The 19,746-nt window shown below is 41.6% G+C and overlaps 1 pseudogene; it reads left to right on the forward strand.

The window, feature by feature from the left end:
* Positions 1 to 18,665: 18,665 nt before the first annotated feature.
* On the forward strand, positions 18,666 to 19,178 carry LOC105506520 (annotated as a pseudogene).
* The last annotated feature ends 568 nt before the right edge of the window (positions 19,179 to 19,746 follow it).

Below are 19,746 nucleotides of genomic sequence, written 5' to 3' on the forward strand. Positions count from 1 at the left end.
TTTTTAGGGAAACTCCATGGGGTGGATTTAAATCAATTCTTTTGAAAGCCACCACACTTTCATCAAGTATAAGTTGACCACATAATGTAACAGACACAGCTATGGATTTAGTACATTCAACTAGCAGCTGTTAGAGATTTGATATTAGCAAATTCCTTCTCCATAAATTCTTTGAATTTTTAAAAGCGCAAATGTAATGAAAGGAAAATATGTGTGAATGAAGTTAGAATGTATGGAGTCTGCTGAAGAGTACCCTAGTGGTGAAGTTGGATTTTTTTTTTTTTGAGACAGTTTCTGATGCAGTGACGTGAGCTCAGCTCACTGCAAAACTCCACCTCACAGGCTCAAGCCATTCTCCTGCCTCAGCCTCCCAAGTAGCTGAGATTACAGATGCGTGCCACCTTGCCTGGCTAATGTTTGTATTATTTTTAGTAGACATGGAGTTTCACCGTGTTGGCCAGGCTGGTCTTGAACTCTTGACCTCAACCGACCTGCCCACCTTGGCCTCCCAAAGTGTTGAGATTACAGGCGTGAGCCACTGTGCCCAGCTGGATTCTCTTTTAAGATATGTTTATAGTTGGCAGGGTGCGGTGGCTCATGCTAGCGCTTTGGGAGGCCGAGGCGGGCAAATCACAAGGTCAGGAGATCAACAACATCTTGGCCAACATGGTGAAACCCTGGCTCTACTAAAAATACAAAAATTAGTCGGGCATGGTGGTGCGCGCCTGTTGTCCCAGCTACTCTGGAGGCTGAGGCAGGAGAATCACTTGAACCTGGGAGGTAGAGGTTGCAGTGAGCCGAAATTGTGCCACTGCACGCCTGCCTGGGGGACAAGAGTGAAACTCTGTCTTGGAGGAAAAAAAAAAAAAGGTATATTTATAGTCAGGTGGTGTGAATGTTATGCTGTTAAAGTTGAATGCAGATTCCAGATCTTTGTATATACTTTCAGAATTCTAGCAGTATATGCAAATAGCTTCACTGGAGTGTAAAGAGATCCTGAAAGAAAGTTTTGGTAAGCACATTCTTTTACACCTAGTTTAGCAAGGACAGTATCCACTGTGGTGCTCTATATGGAGAGCTAAAGCCTTAATTGACTGTCTCTTTGCTTCTTGGCGTGGCACACAGAAAGCTTCCTGAGAGTTAGCCCTTGTTTCTGATGTCCCAGGAATGCTGTAGTGTTTTGTGTTGGTGAGTTTCTTTTGGTTTTAAGTAGTATCTGTTATGTGTTATATATTACATTTCCTATGACTAGTTAATACATACAGCAGAGGTTTCAGTGCTGCTTGTATAAAGACATCAAACTATTTAATATAGTTAGGACTATGTGAACATTTTTTCTTAGTTATCTTTCATTTGCAGAGTTTCCCAAGGTTTCTGTGGTTCAACCTTCCTCCTGAAAATTATTGCCAAAATCACATTCTGCCGTATTCATGCTATCTGCTGTGTTTGACAACCTCAGCCCACAGCGATCCTTCCTATCTCTAAATAAGCTTAGATCATAGCCTTTAGTTCAGTTTAGTACAACAGCCATTTATTGAGTATCTGTGATGTGTCAGGCACTGTTCTGTGTGCTAGGGTTGCAAAATGAGTAAAACATCGCCAGCCCTTAGAGAGTCAGGGTAACTGACTCCAGTTTACATTGGGCTTTAACTGTTAGGTGTGAGCGTACTGTATCTTCTCAACGACAATAAAAAATTTGTTGGTAACAGAGGCTGAATTTGATTTTTTTCTATCTTTCCAGAGGTGATTCTAGTAAATATTCATTTTGTGTCTCTTTGTCACTTGAAAGTGAGTTAACATTTCTTAGACACTCTCTTTGTGTCGAGGCATTTTTTAAAAAAACATCTTATTTCTAGTGGCCCAGGAACTTCTGGAAAAGTGTCAGTTTTTACTACAGTAGTTATTGTGGAAGAAAGAGAATGGTAAGAATTTATTGACTTGGTTTAATTTCAGAATCTTTCTGCCATCTGCTTTTGTGCAAGGTTAAGAAGGAGAAAAAGATGGAGAAATGCTTATGATATCATTTAGGTGACACAAGCTGCAGGTATACTGGTATATACTGTATGATTACAATTACACAAAACATCTCTGCTTGGGGGAAAAACAGGATGAAAAGGAACCAGAATGTTGATGGGGCTGTTATGAGTGGAAGTATTCTAGCCAATTGTTTTCTGCTTTTCATTGTTTTTGTTTTCCTGGTTGATTCTTTTATTCCTTTGTCTGTTTTCCAAACGTTATTTAATGAGGATATTTTTTGTGTAATGAAAAAAATTGCATCTTGGTTTGGCTTCCAGTAGATACAATAGTGGAATTTTAAATTTGGCACTAGTAATGGGAAAATGTAATTTGTTTGTTTACTGTGACAGCATGTGGATTGTGCCTTTTTCTAGCTTCTTAGTATCAGCCACATTGGATGAAGGAGTGGCTGACTGGAAGTTCAGTTTCTTGATAATGTATTCTTTGTGACTCATTTGAGAGATTAGTTGCCACTGACTTTTGGGTGGGGGAGTCAGCTGTGGTGTCCTCAGCAAATGGTTAGCTGGAAAACTGAGAGCTGCCGAGATTACCGCCTCCCCACTTCTTTTTGAACACACAGACAAAATGATCTGAGTAATGGCCTTGGTTCACCTGTTCAAAGCGACCCAAAAATTATGGAACACCTACTCTGTGGCAGCCCCTGGAAGATCTCTGTTTTCTTCCTCTTGAGTGATAAAAATACGGGGTGCAATTGACTTCTGTTGAAACTGGACTCAGAAAGATGTTTCCTGACGCGCACTGTCAGCTGATGTACCCCATGGCTGCTTCCTGCCCAACGTGGATTTTCTTGTTGGGTGTCTTTCTCTAAGGAACATATTTAGTGTCTTCAGAATGAAGTGCAGCTGTCTGGAAGCTTAGAGACGATGCAACAAATCCAAAGACAGCTGCTTTTTTTTTTGTTTTCTGTGGGGGGTGGGCATGTTTTTCCTTTAAAGCATCTCTGTCAGGGTACTGAAACTTAATCAGCCACTCCATATTTATTTGGTGGTCTCCATTTTCATGGCAGTAAAGCACTCCATGGGCAAAACAGGAGAACTTAAGATAATATCTTTCCTTTACCAGAGGGGACATATGGTTTAGTTAAATAACAGAGCAGCATTTGGGTAAATATCCTGTGGGTTTAGAAGTGAGAGAACTTACTCTGTCTGGGCTGACCTGGTAGAGGAGAATTTCAAGAAGGAGCTGGACCTGTACAGATAATTTGACTGACTTAAGTATAGATTTGGGAGGGACAGGGGTGCGGATGGGAAAGTGGAGGAAATAATGTGGGCAAAGGCATGGACTTGGGAATGCACGTGGTGTATTTTGGGATGAGTGAGTTGTAATGATTAATAACACCTGTCAGTTACTGAAAACTATGTGATAGCATTGTGCTTATTGCTCTACCTGGGGTCTTAGTGAGCTTGGGCTTCTATAACAGAATACTACAAACAGGGTGGCATAAGTAAGATTTATTTCATGGGTTCTGGAGCCTGGGATGTCCAAGATGAAGTGCCTACAGATTGGGTTCCTGATGAGGGCCCCATTCCTGGCTTGCATACTGCTGTGTCCTCACATGGTGGAGAAAAAGAGAGCCCTGGAGTCTCTTATAAGGGCACTAAGCCCATGATGGAGTTTTCATCTCATGATCTCATTTAACCCAATTACCTTCCAAAGGCGCTACCTCCTAATGCCATCACGTTAGGGTTAGGGTTTCATCATGTGAACTTTGTGGGGACACATACATTCATTCCATACCATCTGAGCTATGGTAGTTGGTCTTAGCAGTTTTAGAGGTTTCATTTTACAGATACTGAGTCTTAGGCTTGGGTATGCTAACTACCTGCCCCAAGGTCGCAGCTAGTAAATTGAAGAGGCAGATTGTCCATTGAAGAGAACATTGGCGAGTAACTACATTGTAAAGCGCTTTGAATGCCCAGCTAAGAAATTTGGACTTTATTATATAGGGTCTGGAAATTCATCTGGCAGTTTCAAGCAGGAAAGTAATATGATCAGAATTGTTTTAGGAATATTAGAGAAGATTGGAGAGGGAGGTCAATTAGGAAGCTGTTAGAATAGTTCAAGGAAACTTCTTTCGGTGTAGGTCTCTTAATGTTGAACTAGTTTTTGTTTGTATCTGAAAATGTGGCTGATTTTGTTCTTGAAATAAAGATTTGCTAGATACATAATCTTAGGTTGACAGTTATTTTGTTCTAGAGCTTGGACTACATATGCTTTCTGGTTTCCATTTATTACTGTTGTGATGTTTGTAGTCATTCATATCTTCGGTCTTCTAGGTTGCCTGTCTTCTTTCCAGCTACTTTAAAATCCTTTCTTTGTCTTTGGCATTCTAAAATATTACTACAAGCTGTACAGGGTGATTCTTTTCCTTTTCTTTCTTTCTTCTTACTGTTTTTTCAGACAGGGTCTAGCTCTATTGCCCAGGCTGGAGTGTGGTGATACATCACGGCTGACTGCAGCCTTGACCTCTTGGGCTCAAGTCATCCTCCTGCCTCAGTCTCCTAAGTAGCCAGGACTGCAGATGGGCAGCACTTCACCTGGCTAATTTTTTAAACATTTTTTTGTAGAGACAAGGTCTTACTATGTTCCCCAGGCTGATCTTGAACTCCTGAGTTCAAGGGATTCTACTGCCTTAGCCTCCCAAAGTGCTGAGATTATAGGCATGCACCACCATGCCCTGCCTGAATTTCTTTTCAGCTATTCTACTTGTTATATGTTGTGGTTTGTATTCCTGTGAATTTCTTTCTTTCTTGAGAATTCTCAGTTCTTATCTATTCAAATATCACCTAACTTCTGCCTGCTTAATTTTTTCCTTCTGTGACTGCGATTAAACATATGTAGTCATTCTGTCCTCCAGTACTGTTAACCTTTTTGTCATTTTTTTGTGTTCTTCTCTCTCTCTACTATTCTGGGTTCTTTATTCATTTTTGTTTTACAGCTAACTACTTCTGCTTCCAACTGTATCTAACCTATTATTTAACCAATGCCCAGAGTTTTTTCACCAATTGTATTATTCATTTCTAAAATTTTGCTTGGTTCTTTTTATAATCGAGTTGCTCTTTGCTTGCTTAGTTTTTTTACTCCTTTTCTTTTTTTTTGAGATGGAGTTTTGCTGTTGTTGCCTAGGTTGGAGCGCAGTGGTGTGACCTCGGCTCACCGCAACTGCCACCTCCCGGGGTCAAGCAGTTCTCCTGCCTCAGCCTCTGGAGTAGCTGGAATTACAGGTGGCCGCCACCATGCTGGCTAATTTTTGTATTTTTAGTAGAGACGAGGTTTCTCCATGTTGGTCAGGCTGGTCCCAAATTCCTGACCTCAGGTGATCTGCCCGCCTCGGCCTCCCAGAGTGCTGGATCACAGGCGTGAGCCACCGCACCTGGCTTACTCCTTTTCAGATTTTTAAAACATTGTGTGCACAGCTGTTTTATATTCCATATGTGATATTTCAAATATCTGAAGTTCTTAGAGATCTAAATCTGTTGTTATTTCTTATGACTTGTACATATGGTGGTTTCTTTGCTTGTATTATAAATGGATATTTGGTTGATATTAATCTATGAATATCTAGGCCTAACCCAAGGATGCTTTCTCTTTTGTTTTTCTGTTGGTATGCACCACCACACCTGGGGAACTATTTTTTATTTTATTTATTTAACTTTTTTAGACACGGGGTCCCACTATATTGCCCACGCTGGTCTAGAACTCCCAGTCTCAAGTGGTCCTTCTACCTCAGCCTCCCAAATAACTGAGTTTTTGGGCATGAGCCACCACATTTTCTTTATTCAGTTGACCATTTGTGGGCAGCTAGCATGATTCCATGTCTGTACTATTGTCAGTTGTGCTGTGATAAACATACAAGTACGTGTGTCTTTTTGATAGAATGATTTATTTTCCTTTGGGTATATACCCAGTAATGGGATTGCCAGGTTGAATGGTGGTTCTGCTTTTAGTTATTTGAGAAATGTCCAAACTTTTCTTTTGGACATGTCCAAGCTTTTCACAGGGCCTGAGCTAATTTTCATTCCCACCAACAGTATAAGCATTCCCCTTTCTTTGCAATCTCACTAACATCTATTGCTTTTTTTTTTTTTTTTTTTTTTTTTGCGATGGAGTCTTGCTCTGTTGCCCAAGCTGGAGTGTAGTGGTACGATCTTGGCGCACTGAAACCTCTGCCTCTTGGGTTCAAGCGATTCTCCTACCTCAGCCTCCCAAGTAGCTGGGATTACAGGCTCGTGCCATCATGCCCAACTAATTTTTGTATTTTTAGTAGAGACAGGGTTTTGTCATGTTGGCCAGGCTGGTCTCAAACTCTTGACCTTAGGTGATCTGCCCGCCTTGGCCTCCTAAAGTGCTGGGATTACGTGCGCGAGCCACCGCACCCGGCCTGTTTTTTGATTCTTTAATAGCCATTCTGACTGGTGTGAGATGGCATGTCACTGTGGTTTGGATTTGCATCTCTCTGATGATGCGTGATGTTGAGCGTTTTTTTGTATGTGTGTTGGCCACATACATGTCTTTTGAGAAGTATCTGTTTATGTCTTGCCCACTTTTTAATGGGGTTGTTTTTTTCTTGTTGAGTTGTTTAAGTTCCTTATAGATTCTGGATATTATGGTGCCAAGGATGCTTTTTTTTTTTTTTTTTTTTTGAGACGGAGTTTTGCTCTTTCGCCCATGCTGGAGTGCAGTGACAGTCTTGGCTCACTGCAACCTCAAGCAGTTCTCCTGCCTCAGCCTCCCGAGTAGCTGGGATTACAGGTGCCTGCCACCACACCTGGCTAATTTTTGTACATTTAGTAGAGACAGTGTTTCACCTTGTTGGCCAGGCTGGTCTTGAACTCCTGACCTCAGGTGATCCACCCACCTCAGCCTCCCAAAGTGCTGGGAGTACAGGTGTGAGCCACTGTGCCTGGCCAAGGATGCTTTTTCTTGAGAGTGCGGCCCTCCACTGAGTGACAGGACAGCCTCTCTCTGGAGTGACTAGCTCTTTCAGGATCTCCAGCGTTACTTAAAAATCTCAGGCTCTGCTTTCCTCTTACCTGCCTTTCTGCTGGTCCAAGGGCTCAGTGTCCCCACTGAAGTGTGTGTGTGTTTGTTTTTAAGTTGGAGTCTCACTCTGTTGCCCAGGCTGGAGTGTGGTGGCAGGATCTCGGCCCACTGCAACCACCACCTTCCAGGTTCAAGCGATTCTCCCGCCTCAGCCTCCCAAGTAGCTGGGATTACAGGCGCCTGCCACCACGCCTGGCTAATTTTTGTATTTTTAGTAGAGATGGGGTTTCGCCATGTTGGCCAGGCTGGTCTCAAACTCCTGACCTCAGGTGATCCGCCTGCCTGGGCCTCCCAAAGTGCTGGGATTACAGGCGTGAACCATCGTGCCCGGCCCACTGAAGTGTTAAAATGAGCCTTTGCTCTCCGTTTAACGCTCCTCACCCATCTTTCTGCTCTCTGGTTTTAGCCTACAGCTATATCAGTTGGTCCTTTTAAAGATTCCCCCACTTCCTTGTGAGACGTGGAGTAAAACCTATGACGTATGCAGGATCTCATTGTTGGAGCAGAAGGCCCTTCATGGCATCTGATCGGCTACACTTCTGAAAACAGGAATAGCAACTTTACTTCCCCTGTTCCCCCTCTCGTTAATGGAAGAGTCACACACTCTTCTGTAACTGTTCTTGTTGTAAGGGTAATGTTTTTGTTTTCCTTTTTTAAATACAAAATTATGGGCCGAGCGCAGTGACTCACTTTGGGAGGCCGAGGCGGGTAGATCACCTGAGGTCGGGAGTTCGAGACGAGCCTGACCAAGATGGAGAAACCCTCTCTCTACTAAAAATAAAAAAAATTAGCCTGGTGTGGTGACGTGTGCCTGTAATCCCAGCTTCTCGGGAGGCTGAGGCAGGAGAATTGCTTGAACCTGGGAGGTGGAGGTTGTGGTGAACCGAGATCGCGCCATTGTACTCCAGCCTTGGCAATAAGAGGGAAACTCCATCTCAAAACAAAACAAAATTATGAACTTAAATATTTGCTGTTTTTTTCATTGCATGCACTCCCAGGAAGTTCTGATATTCTTGAGGGTTGGGGTTGAATGTCTCTCCCTAAGAATCACTGCTTTAAGGATGGGGCTCTCTTATTTAAAAAATATGCCCAACTCTACAGCTGTAATCTCTGTCCTTGAATTAGTTTGAAAAGCAAACATTTATCATTAACTTAAAATTTGGAGAATTACAACTATTCCACACTAGACAGCCACCTGAAACAGCACCTGTTTAGTCTCCTAGTAACAGCTATAGATGAAGACATTCAGGGACAAAGTACAAAGGTGACTTTACCGAGCTTTCCAGCTGAAATCTGAGATTCCATTCTCCGCAGGATGAAGTGCTGGTTTACTGAAAGGTGCCATCCGATGTACTGTGTGGACAAAAACCACCCACTGCATCTCTGGAAGGCTCCGTTGTTTGCAGCCTTTCAGATAGTTTTCTGGGTGAAAAAAAGAGCACAGTATCGTGGGTGTTAGGCATTTTGGATTCATTTCCTAGCTTTGCATGTGATTCATTTTTTGGACCTTGGGGAAATAATACTGGTTGTAATCCAAATCACTTGAAAGTAATTTAAACCCCACCTCTCTCACACTACCACCAAAACATCCACATTTCTTTCCCTTTCTTATGAGATAACCCACCTTAGCTATATGAGTTTTAGATCCAAAGGAGTGACTTTGTAGGCATATAAATTTATAACTGATTAATTGAATTAGTTCATATTTGTTAATTATAATTGCACTTGAAGGTTTTGAAAATGTAATCAACAGAAATATCTTCCTCTTCTGAAAGTTTAGGTGTGTTTTGTAGCCAGGTAAACTTGGTTTGAAGCCCTCCTCCATCCTGAGAGGTTGGAAAAATTTATTCAGAAAACCCTTGTTTTTTTTTTTGTTTTGTTCTTTTTTTGTTTTTTAAATCCACAGCTTTACTTACTAGATCTAGTGTTTCAAGAATTCCTGTGTTTGTTTACCAGAAAGAAAAAATGGGTAACCAATTCGTTGGGTTGCTATTTTTAATTCAGTCTGATTTGTAAGCATCAGATATGAAGTTTTCACTCTGACCATATTTGGTCTAGCTGGTAAGTCCACTGCTGATAAAGAATGACTTAGAACCTTTGCTGTGAATCACTAAAGCAGTGGCTGAGTAAAAAAAAAATCTCAATCTTTTATTTGCTGGACAGTTTTAGATCTTGGGGTAACATCAGTGAAATAGCTTAGGTTTTGACTACTTTATAGGAAAAGATGAAATCTATGGACTCCTCCAAAAAGTGCTTTTATGCTTGACATGGCTTGGCTCTGTGTCCCCACCCAAATCTTGTAGCTCCCGTAATTTCCTCATGTTGTGGGAGGGACCCAGTGGCAGATAATTGAATCATGGGGTGGGTCTTTCCCGTGCTGTTCTCATGATAGTTAGTAAATCTCTTGAGATCTGATGGTTTTAAAAAGGGGAGTTTTCCTGCGCAAGCTCTCTTCTCTTGTCGCCGCCGCGTGAGACGTGCCTTTTACCTTCTGCCGTGATTGTGAGGCCTCCCCAACCACGTGGAACTGTTTAAGTCTAATAAACCTCTTTCTTTTGTAAATTGCCCAGTCTCAGGTATGTCTTTATCAGCAGCATGAAAACAGATTGAAAGAGTAAACTGGTACCAGTAGAATAGGGTGCTACTGAAAATACCTGAAAATGTGGAAGTGACTTTGGAACTGGGTAACAGGCAGAGGTTGGAACAGTTTGGAGGGCTCAGAAGAAGACAAGAAAATGTGGGAAGGTTTGGAACTTCCTGGAAACTTGTTGAATGGTTTTTACCAAAATGCTGATAATGATATGGATAATGAAATCCAGGCTGAGATGGCCTCAGATGGAGATGAGGAACTTGTTGGGAACTGGAGTAAAAGTGACTGTTGATATATTTTAGCTAAGAGAGTGGAGACATTTTGCCCCTGCCATAGGGATTTGTGCAACTTTGAACTTGAGAGAGATGATTTAAAATATCTAACGGAAGAAATTCCTAAGCAGCAAAACATTCAAGAGTTGACTTGGGTGCTGTTAAAGGCATTCAGTTTTATAAGGGAAGCAGAGCATAAAAGTTCAGAAAATTTGCAGCTGGACAATGTGATATTAAAGAAAATCTTGTTTTCCGAGGAGAAATTCAAGCTGGCTGCAGACATTTGCATAAGTAATGAGGAGCCAAATGTTAATCCCCAAGACAATGGGGAAAATGTCTCCAGGGCATGTCAGAGGTCTTCACAGCCACATCTCCCATCACAGGCCACGCCTCCCATCACAGCCACGCGTCCCATCACAGCCACGCCTCCCATCACAGGCCCGGAGGCCTAGGAGGAAAAAGTGGTTTCATGGGCTGGGCCCAGGGTCCCTGTGCAGTGTGCTGCCTATAGACTCAGTGCCCTGCATTCCAGCCGCTCTAGCCATGGCTGAAAGGGGCCAGCATAGAGCTCAGGCCATGGCTTCAGAGGATGCAAGCCCCAAGCCTTGCAACTTCCACATGGTGTTGAGCCTGTGAGTGCATAGAAGTTCAAGAATTGAGGTTTGAGAACTTTCACCTAGATTTCAGAGGATGTGTGAAAATGCCTGGATGTCTAGGCAGAAGTGTGCTGCAGTGGTCGGGCTCTCATGGAGAACATCTGCTAGGGCAGTGCAGAAGGGAAATGTGAGGTCAGATCCCCCACACAGAGTCCCTGCTGGGGTACCACCTAGTGGAGCTGTGAGAAATGGGCCACGCCATCCTCCAGACCCCAGAATGATATAGATCCACTGACAGCTTGCACCATGCACCTGGAAAAGCCACAGACACTCAATACCAGCCTGTGAAAGCAGCAGGGAGTGAGGCTGTATCCTGCAAAGCCACAGGTGGGGAGCTGTCCAAGACCATGGGAACCCACCTCTTATATCAGTGTGACCTGGATGTGAGACGTGGAGTCAAGGGAGATCATTTTGGAGCTTTAAGATTTGACTGCCTTGTTGGATTTTGGACTTGCATGGGGCCTATAGCTCCTTTGTCTTGGCCAGTTTCTCCCATTCGGAATGGCTTTATTTACCTAATGCCTGTACTGCATTGTGTCTAGGAACTAACTAACTTGCCTTTGATTTTACAGGTTCATAGGCAGAAGGGACTTGTCTTGTCTCAGATGAGACTTTGGACTGTGGACTTTTGAGTTAATGCTGAAATGAGCTAAACTTTTGGGGGACTGCTGGGAAGGTGTGATTGGTTTTGAAATGTGAGGACGTGAGATTTGGGAGGGGCCGGGGTGGAACGACACGGTGTGGCTGTGTGTCCCCACCCACATCTCATCTTGTAGCTTCTGTAATGTCCTCATATTGTGGGAGGGATTCGATGGGAGATAATTGAATCATGGTGGGTCTTTCTCATGCTGTTCTCATGATAGTGAATAAGTCTTACTAGATTTGATGGTTTCAAAAAGGGGAGTTTCCTTGCACAGGCTCTTCTCTTGTCTGCTGCCGTGTGAGATGTGCCTTTCACCTTCTGCCGTGATTATGAGGCCTTCCTAGCCACGTGGAACTGTAACTACAATAAGCCTATTGCTTTTGTAAGTTGCCCAGTCTTGGGTATGTCTTTATCAGCAGCATGAAAACAGACTAATATAATGCATATGCATGAAAAGTTTTATATACCATTTTGGGGATTTATAACCCCCCAGAAGACCATTTATGCACCACCTCAGGTTGAGAAGCCTGCTTTAGGGCCCAGGATCCCTATAGAGGACACATATTTTTAGAGTGTCTGCTGAAATAGATGCTAACTGCATGTAAACTTCAAGAGTGGTATGCAAAAGCATTATGTTATTCTTTTCATGAATTCTGTTGAAGCCCGACTTCTCTCTTTTACAGGGTGATGACTGTTAGTGTCAAACATCTGATCATTTTCTATATATATTTCCAGCTTAAGTTACTCTCTAGAGGTAGGTCAGAGATGAGACTTTGATTTAAATTGAAAACAGATTATGCATGTAATTTTAGAGATGCTTACTTCTGTGATTTTCACAGTGTTTCATCCTGTTAGTACAGCTTGTGCAGACTTAAGGCATATGAAAAATAGAACAAAATGCTGAGATGAAATTGGTGGAATTCCTCTTTCATCTAGCTCTGGTGTCCATTTACAGCAGATTGCTCCCTGTCTTTCCCTTTTTCTCCCTCACTCTTTCTCTCTCTGTCCAACATAGGCAATAGTGGTGAGAGGAGGTTCTTATAACATTGGGTGAGGGATTTGGATTTTATGGAAGCCAGAACAAATATTTTCTCCTTTACTACCCTGGGGCTAATATCCCACATGCTGTTTGCAAATTGCAAAAAACTATTCCTTCAAGTGAGTTCAGAGTCGGGTAACTTTTTGAGGAGGAGTGTTTTTGTTTTGCTCTCTCCTGAACTCACAGATTTTACTTTCTGTGCCTTTCTTGTCAAGTACGTTTCCTACGTGCAAAGTAAGTAAAATCTGTTAAAACTTTAGTTGTCACTATTCTCATGTGTGAACAGCACCTTTTAGCTCACATTAAAAAAAACAAAACAACACAAAAAACCTCTTCTAATGAAACCTTGAGGAAGAAAATTAGCTGGAGTTTAGAGGCTCTGATTTTAAGCCTCCATGATGGGTCCTTTTCTGTACCTTCTCTGTAGGGGAATAATGATGTGACATGCTTGGTGTAAAACCTCAGTTTCCAGTGGAGATCACCTTACCATCAAGGCAGAAGTCACTGGATTTGGCTTTCCAGGTGACAGAGATGGGGCACTTCTTTGCACGCTCTTTGCATCTGCCCTTTCATAGAGAATTGGGGAGATGGAATTGGACTCTAAAGAAATATTCTTTTTTTCTCTTTTTTCTATGTAAAAGAAAGCTTATGGCTACACAGTAAGGAGAAAATTGGTCATAAGACTTTAATTCATTTTCTACTGGGGGATCACAGGATTTGTAGCACGGTCTTTGGCTCTGTAGATTTATTCTGTCACTGTCTTCTGAATAACCCTGTGCATTTCCATTTTTCTTCTTTTGTTATCGTGGCCCATCTGGCTCAAATGCAAGTCATCATCTTGTCTTTCTGTTCATCTCTTAACTCATTCCCCAACATCCAGCTTCGTATACCTATCTGTAAAGCCTTTTCAGTGGATCTCTTCACTGAGGTGGTCTCTTCCTCTTCTGAATTCCTATCATGAAGGAGCATAGATAGACCTAGGTTTCAGTCTCAGCTCTTCTGTGTGATTGTTGAAGTCAATTTCCTTATCTATAAAAGAGTAGTAATAATGTAAAGTAGCTTTGTAGGGTTGTTTTACAAAATAGTGACTATGTATAAATCTCCTGTCAGAGCTTCTAAAAGTTACAAAAATGACACTAAAATTAAAATTAATACAGTAAAATTAAAGTTAATTAATTCATGTGAAGTGCTTAGCAGAGTACCTGTCACAGTAGTAAGCTCTCAGGTTTTGTTTTTCAATACGTGGTAGAGATTTACTGTTAATAACTGTTGCTCCTGCCACTACTTCCATTACTACTATGTTACAGTTCATTTGGTTCTTAATTATTCAGAGGCAGATTTAAAGGGAAGCTCATCTAACCAGTTTTAGAGCCCCTCGATTACAAAGGAACCACTTACAAGACCCTGGATTTCACCTAGCATTGTGTCCTCAAGTTTTCAAAATAAGATGCTTTAGCTGTGGTCGGTTAAGATGGTTCTCTTCTTCCACTCTTCTTCCCTGTGTCATGCTTCTCTTCATGTTGGGTAGTATTAAATTGCCACTGGCTTTTTTGCCAGCCGAGGAAACTCGAATTGGGAGCATATTCAGTTTGGGTTACTGGGATAACTTACGTGGTCCACAGCCACTGCTGTATATAGTTGCTATTGCTGGACATCTCGGTGTTGGAATGGCTGCCAGGAGTACTCTGCCATCTTCTTTGACTCACCTAGGTTTGTAACGTGAATTTGTAGGGCCTACCGTGAATGCTAGTGTAAGCCCCCGTAATGCCGTGACAGTGTGGATGTGGTTGAAAAACCAGGTTAAGAGTTTTCTTATGTCAAAGGGTATTTAGGATTAGCCACACTATAAGAAAACTTGAAATGCCCCCAGATTTAACAGTGGTCCTTAAAACTCTGCATGATTTTCAATAATGAATTATGAAGTAGAAAGAAACCATTCCAAACTGTTAATATTAAGTTTTAAAATTAACTACACTAAAGGAAAGTCTTAACTGTTATTTCCTAGACAGTATTACAAAATCATGGGCATATGGTGAGGTGATCAAAGATCCTAAATATGTGGCAAACATTATAGAGACTAAGGAATTAATAAACATATTGTTATTTTTCTAAATTTTGTTTTGTGTTGCTAGCTTTTAAAATTTGTAATATTTTTGTGATTTCTGTTCTCATTCTTAACAAACATTCTTTGTACCTAATTTCTTTCTTTTTTTTTTTTTTTTTTTTTTGAGACGGAGTCTTGCTCTGTGGCCCAGGCTGGAGTGCAGTGGCCGGATCTCGGCTCACTGCAAGCTCCGCCTCCCGGGTTTACGCCATTCTCCTGCCTCAGCCTCCCGAGTAGCTGGGACTACAGGTGCCGCCACCACGCCCGCCCGGCTAGTTTTTTGTATTTTTAGTAGAGACGGGGGTTTCACCGTGTTAGCCAGGATGGTCTCGATCTCCTGACCTTGTGATCCGCCCGTCTCAGCCTCCCAAAGTGCTGGGATTTGTACCTAATTTCATATTCATAACTTTACGTTTGTTTTCCTGTTGGGGGCTCCACTGTGACTACCGCAGTCATAGTCTTCCTTGAATCATATCATTTGTTGTTGTATCGACCTACTAATTTAAATCTTTAATGGCAATGTGCAATTCCTTTGTGTGTGTCTTGGCTCTAAATAGTCTGTGACTTGAGGACGGGAAGCTAGTCTTCTGTGTAGTGGAATATTTGGAACATCGTATATATACAAATACTCATTGATGAGAGAACATCACAGTGTAAGGAGGTGAGTTTCTGTTCTTTAGTTGTGGGTTTGTGAGTGGGGCGGGTACTTCACTAGCTCTTTTGGAAGGGGCTGACAAGTGTTTCTGTTCAAACGTATTATAGCTTTGACAGATGAGAAGCCGTGGACTAGTTTGTGTGTTTCTTTATCTTTATTTTAAAATAATTTGGCGTTAGAAGACCTGGGTTCTGCTTTGACTGCTGATACTTTGTAGTTTTGAGGTTGTAATAATCTCCTTACATATTTGAGCCCTATCCTCTTAATCTGCAGAGAGGTGATTGTAATTTCCACCTTACAGAATCGTTACAAGGACCAAATAAGATTGTGTGTGTAAACAGAATTTCAAGTTATAAAATATTATGCAAATATAAAATATTATTCTCTGCTTTGCTTTATTCCTTCTGAGTTCTGAAGTATTACGAGTCCTCTGGTTCTTCAAAACTATAGGTTACAATTCTAATTTACAATAACCTTCTCTTTAAAAAGCTCCCCTTATGGCTTAGTTAGATGAGATAGCAAGTTTTAAAATCTATTTTCCTATATTGGAAAAATATTTTATCTAGAGGACAGATGATTATCCTGGGTTGTTTTTTTTTTTTTAAGAAAACAGAAATTTGGTTTTAAGTTTCATGAGTAAAGAAGAAAAATTTCTCTTTGACATTCTTGGATTTAAAAAGTGGTTCAGTGTTATTTGTAGAAAAGATTAGATCTCCTATGCCTAAGGGAAACTTTCATGCCTGAACTAGCAAACTTTGAATAATAAGAGGCTTTAGTGGAAATTCCAGCATATTTTTAAGTAAAAGAGCTGCCAGTACAAATCAGTGAGTTTACATACAAAATAAACAGCTTGTTAAATAAATAGCTATTAAGAATGAATGAGTTCAGGACAAGAAAATGCCATGTAAATAGATAGGACTCCAGGTTCCATAGGCTGTTTCCACCTAAGAGGCTTTCTTATTTCAATTTTTAAAAAGTGTGTGAGTGTTTTGTTGTTGTTGTTTTGGTTTTTGATACGGGGTCTTGCTCTGTCTCCCGCGCTGGAGAACACGGTTTGCTGCAGCCTTGAACTCCTGGGGTTCCAGCAATCCTCCTGTCTCAACTTTCCATGTAGCTGGGACCACAGGGGTTTACCACCATGCCCAGCTAATTTTTTAATTTTTTTGTGGAGACAGGGTCTCACTTTGTTGCCCAAGCTGGTCTCATACCCATGGGCTCAAGCAATCCTCCTGCCTCGGTCTGCCAAAGTACTGGGATTACAGGCGTGAGCTACCATACCTGGCCAAGAGTTTTAGTATTGTCTTTTCCCAAACACTCTTAGTAAAATGAAGCAACAGAAATTTAATGTCCTGAGATTATTGTACCATGAAGTGTTAGGATGAATGAGACACACACACACACACACACACACACACTTTTTTTTGCATATTAGGAAAAAGTAGGGAAGAGTATGAAAGAAATCAACAAATAAAGTATTTCTGCTTAAGAATCAGAGAGTATATATTTTTCAAGAAATGCTGAAAGAAGCCGTATGCTTAGGCATTACACCAAAGCATTATGAACATAAAATCATGACCTCCCAGCTCTCTTGTGGATTATATTCGTATTCATTTGAAAGTGTTAGTTGAGGTCTTTAGAATCTGGAAGAATTTATTATTACTTGAAAGTTAGCGGCGCTCATTGGAGAGCAAAACCTTGGACTCTGCCTTGTTACATACCTAGCTAGATAAGGTACTTTTAAAAAAGCTTCCTCTTCTTATGTATACAGGTTGGTGTTAGACTTCTCTGGAAGAAAGAACTGTCCTAGAGGCCAAATCTAGTCACTCTGTAGTTGGGCTGATGATCAGGAGACCTAGGTTTTGCCATATGGGTTTACACTGTGATCTCAGCAAGTTACTTAATCCCTTTATGTTAAGTTTTCTACCCATAAAGCAGATACCTAGCCCTCTTAACTCGCATAGACATACAGGTTATAGAATCTCAGAGCTTAAAGGTACTCTGTAAACCAGTGTTTCTCAGCTTTGGCACTGCTGACATTTGGAGTGGATGATTTTTGTTGTGGAGGCTGGGATGTTTAGTAACATCTCTGGCCTGTAAATACAAGTAGCAGTATCCCAGTTATGGCAGGTAAAAACGACTGCAGGCATCTCCAGATGTCCCATGGGTGGCAGTATCCCAGTTGGGATCCACTGCTGTAAGACAGGATTCAGCAAGAGGCAGCTGAGGCCCAGGAATGTTCAGTCCTGCTTTAAATCACATCACCATTAAGTGGTGGGACCAGGACTAGAACTCAACTTTGTTAATATACTGCCGACCCGTCTCTCCAGCTTTCCCCTTAAATTCAGAGTTTCATTCCATTCCAAAAGCAGTGGCATATGTTTAAAATTTCAACACCAAAACAACAATTGACAAATTCTCTACAGTTATCGATGATGTATTACCCACTTGCTTCCATTTTACCACCCCCAAAGCTCTTACCATACCTTGGTAAAGAAACATTGCTTTCCTCATCCTTAAATGCTTACAAAATGCTTGGGCAACATTTATTAAGAGCAGTTGGAATGGGTGGTTTGGGAGGTGTCAGTTTGCCATTATAAGCCGCGTAGGTGAGTGTAAGTTGGATATGATCTGTGGGACATTGAAAACTGTGGCGTTCCATGCTAGTAAAGAGCACTAGAGGGTCTCTGGAATTGGATGTCTGTTTATCAAATAAATCAACCTGCTGCCTTAGGTGTATGCTGAACCTCCTTGTGTCTCCCATTCTTTCTTTATATACTTCCCAGTTTATGGTTTTTAATAAAGGCAAATTCTGCACACTTACTAAGCAGCACTTAGTACATTTTGTTTGGTTGGTTAATTCCGTATCTGATGTTTCATTATCATAGGTTTTCAATATATGGAAATCCACTTTTGGCTTCGGAACATGAAGGGGAAGATATACAAAAGGAAAACTAGATGGGAACAAGCAAGCTGAGTAAAAGTAGTTGTCAGAAAATAAACTGAATGATAGGTAGGAAAGCTTTAAACTATTAAGTAAGTGCTGTGCTTTAAAGTTAGGGGTAGTAGCCTGAACATCTGGATCCTGGAGTGCTTTCAAGCTCTTTGCTGAGAACATTTCTAGATTTCAGTGTGGTCTGGTTAGCAGAATCTTTTCTGTGACAGCCATGTAACAAAGTTGTCTATCTTTTGAAAACTCCAAACTACTACAGTGTTGAAAACCTGAAATGCTTTGCTTTGAAGGTAAGGTGCTTTAAAAAAAACTATTGAAATCTTTGAACTCAGGTGTAATTGGCTTGTTACGTAATAAGATTCTGAACATGTATACATACACAATATGAAAGAATTTCAAGTCCCAAACTTGAGTTTGAAAATGAAGACAGACATTTGGAATAACTATGCACTACGGTTAGGTTTACTTGCTGTTTTTCTATTCCTCCTCTTAAGTACATTATAAACTACCTTAAGCTAATGTATTGGCTAGCTAAGATTCCTACAGGGTTCGTTCTTTTCATTGGGCATCAATAGTGTCGGTGCTATTTTCCATTAGAAATGTAATGGAACTGCGAGACACTGTGGATTGGCTTAGAACTGAACCACAGTTAAAAGTGGTCATCGAGGGTCGGTGAAGGATCCCAAGATGGCTGGGCGAAAACCTGCTCTAAAAACCATTGACTGGGTAGCTTTTGCGGAGATCATACCCCAGAACCAAAAGGCCGTTGCTAGTTCCCTGAAGTCCTGGAATAAGACCCTCACTTCCAGGTTGGCTGCTTTACCTGAGAATCCACCAGCCATCAACTGGGCTTACAACAAGGCCAGTGTGGCCAAGGCCGGCTTGGTGGATGACTTTGAGAAGAAGTTTAATGCCCTGAAGATTCCTATGCCAGAGGATAAATATACTGCCCAGGTGAATGCTGAAGAAGAAGAAGATGTGAAATCTTGTGCTAAGTGGGTGTCTCTCTCAAAGGCCAGGATTGTAGAATATGAGAAACAGATGGAGAAGATAAAGAACTTAATTCCATTTGATCAGATGACCATTGAGGACTTGAACTAAGCTTTCCTAGAAACCAAATTAGACAAGAAAAAGTATCCCTATTGGCCTCAGCAACCAATCGAGAATTTATAAAATTGAGTCCAGGAGGAAGCTCTGGCCCTTGTATTACACATTCTGGACATTAAAAATAATAATTACACACACACACACACACACACACACACACACACACACACAAAAGTGGTCATCTGAGGACCAGCCTGGGCAACACAGTGAGACCCCCATCTCTACAAAAAATAAAAATAAGGGCCGGGCACGGTGGCTCACGCCTGTAATCCCAGCACTTTGGGAGGCCGAGGTGGGCGGATCACGAGGTCAGGAGATTGAGACCATCCTGGCTAACACAGTGAAACCCTGTCTCTACTAAAAATTAAAAAAAAAAAAAGGTTAGCCAGGCATGGTGGCATTAGCTGGTACCTATAGTCCCAGCTACTTGGGAGGCTGAGGCAGGAGAATCCCTTCCCAGAACCTGGGAGGTGGAGGTTGCAGTGAGCCGAGATTGTGCCATTGCACTCCAGCCTGGGTGACAGAGCAAGACTCCATCTCTAGGTAGGTAGGTAGATAGATAGATAGATAGCCAGGCATGGTAAGCCCAGGAGTTAGAGGCTACAGTGAGATACGATTGTGTCACTGCGCTCCAGCTTGGGTGATAGAGT

Source organism: Colobus angolensis, unplaced genomic scaffold, assembly GCF_000951035.1.
Source record: "Colobus angolensis palliatus isolate OR3802 unplaced genomic scaffold, Cang.pa_1.0 Scaffold137, whole genome shotgun sequence".
NCBI lineage: Eukaryota > Metazoa > Chordata > Mammalia > Primates > Cercopithecidae > Colobus > Colobus angolensis.